Source organism: Clupea harengus, chromosome 4 (assembly GCF_900700415.2).
Source record: "Clupea harengus chromosome 4, Ch_v2.0.2, whole genome shotgun sequence".
NCBI classification, from domain to species: domain Eukaryota; kingdom Metazoa; phylum Chordata; class Actinopteri; order Clupeiformes; family Clupeidae; genus Clupea; species Clupea harengus.
In genome coordinates, this window is record NC_045155.1 from 15867283 (window position 1) to 15869782 (window position 2500).

The following is a 2500-nucleotide window of genomic DNA, read 5'->3' on the forward strand; positions in this document are numbered from 1 at the left end:
TGTACATGCGCCATTTTCTTTCCTCTCACTCCATGGTGCATGAAAGCCATTTGGTATGAATTCTTGCAACAATACATTTTGCAACAATAGAACTCCTCCTGACAAATCTCCTCCTGGTCCTGGAATAGGTTGTGGAAACATGGGGATCAGTGGTATTTGTTGCTGTAGTATTTTATCCCTTTCACTAGTCTGGGTATATATTACAAGAGAAAGGGAGCCGGGTTGTCGTTGGAGCAGATCGGGGTTTGGGAGAGAATGGTTCCAGAAGTGCAGGGTGACACAGTGAGAGAGCTGAGAGGTGAAATGGGTTGGAAAAGAAAACAATAAAGGAAAAAGATGGAGCGTAGACTATGAATAGGTTCCGATAAGTGAATGAGTAAGGACAGAAGTAAAATGTTCTCACAAATCTCAGGGCGAGAGAGAGAGAGAGAGAGAGAGAGAGAGAGAGAGAGAGAGAGAGAGAGAAAGAGAGAGCTACAAGACAAGCATCCACACATGCAGCTTTACATAGGTGAGTCTCTCTGGTTTTCCAGCTTTTTGACACCTAGTACACTCCTTTTTGTCTGTAAACAAATGCACTCAAGAATATGTGTATAGTGTTACAGTTGTTTGTAACACAGACAAACCATTCTAGCTGGTGCCATCATCTTCTCAAAATGTGTTTTAAGGATCACCGCCACTCCACCACCTAAGCCTCATGAAACAGTCAGTTCGATGAATTCTTTTGGCTTTATCAACATAGGCCCACAGTTGTTCAGTCACACGCTCCAAATGAAGAGTGTCGGGGGCCAGGAGGTGCTGCGAATACGTCTGCGTTCCACATTAATCAATGAGTGCCTCGGCAGTGGGACACTCGCAACCGCCCCTCACTTAGGAGCCATCGCCCGCTATTGCAGCTATCCAGATCCCATATGTTCAAATCTCTGGGCTGCAGCTCTCTCGCGCGCAGCACGGCGTAATGGACCTGGAGTTCGGTGATCCTGGCTCTTGGCAGAGGCAAGCCGGCGCTTTGGGGGCTTTTCGTTTAGCGGTGTTAAACGGAGATTATGGATGTCCTTGCCGGGGAGAGGGCTTTTCTTGAGGGAGCGTGAAAGACCCTCTCGCCGGGGCCCTGAGCCGCGGAGAGGCAGCTTGAGTGGGCAGGCCGCATGAGCATCTCAGCCACGTCTGATTGGGCCCCCAGCCCTCCAGCACATCCCTACCAACACCACCCCCACCCCCCACTCCAAATCTGTCCACAGCTAGAGTGACGGACCACCCTCCATTTTCCGCGGTGTGTGTTTGTGTGTTTGTGTGTGTGTGTGAGCATGTACTTTTGTGTTTATGTATACATGTGTTTGTATGTGTTTTGGTTTGTGTTACTGTGGGTGTGTGTGTGTGTGTGTGTGTGTGTGTGTGTGTGTGTGTGTGTGTCTGTGACGTGTTAATAACAGTGTTATAACACATCTATAGCACAGGCGTTGTTGTCTTATTTGAAGCTCCAGATGCTTTGTGCTCGTTCGGGAAGCTCACTCGGCCTCTCCAGGAGCACATGGGCTTTCTGTCTCTTTGTTCTTTTTTTCGTTTGTTTGTTCAGTTGGCTTTTTTTTTGTTTCTGTTGTTATTGTTGTTTATCCCTTAACGGTGGATGCCACAGCTCTGCTCTTTGATATGGAGCAGCCACAGATGGCGGTAAGAGGATCAGCGTGTGTGTGTGTGTGTGTGTGTGTGTGTGTGTGTGTGTGTGTGTGTGTGTGTGTGTGTCTATGTGTGTGTGTGTGTGTCCACACTGGTCACCAGTGTGTTTGAGGACATGTTCCGGAATGCCGGGGAAATGATCACCACCCGAAATGCCACATCACAGAGGGTTCTTGTGGGTGGGTTGGGGGATATTGGGGGGGGGTGGGGTTGGTTGGAGGGGTGGGGGGGTGGGGGGGTTGCTTGAAGGCCAAGTGAAATGGAGTGAGGGGTGTCCCATAAGCAATTCCAGTCAGGCAGTTGCCCCATGTCCTCTCTCCCAGACACGAACACTTCACACACGGACGATGTGCTGGCAGTTTTCTTGTCTTTCTTTTTTTCTTTCTTTCTTTTCTTTTTTTTAATTCTAGCTTATCAGGAACGAGCACATGTGGTTCTCTCTGGCGCAAGAGGACATCTTAAACCCACTCAGATGGTCTCATTCGTCTGCTGAAGTCTTCGCAAAACCCGCCTCTCTTTTTTTTCCCCCCTCACTCCCTCTCTCTGTTTTTTCACCAGCCATGTCTGTGAAGAACGGGATATTATTGTGCCTGCGTTGGAGAGTAGAAGTGTGCAGGAGGGAAAACAGTGAAAGAGAGAGAGAGAGAGAGAGAGAGAGAAAGAGAGGAAGAGGAAGAAAGGAAGAGAGGGAGAAGAAAAGGAAGAGAGGAATAAAACAACACTGACAAAATACACACACACACACAGACACACACATATAAATCTCCATAACAGAAAAATGCAGAGGCTCAGCACAATCTCCATACTTCATTTGTTTACTGCT

At 48.1% G+C, this 2500-nt stretch overlaps 1 protein-coding gene across 1 annotated transcript in view; it reads left to right on the forward strand.

Moving 5' to 3' along the window:
- The window catches only part of LOC105898953 (cadherin-4-like), a 276557-nt gene that overhangs the window by 248992 nt on the left and 25065 nt on the right, over positions 1–2500 (forward strand). The window lies entirely within an intron of this gene.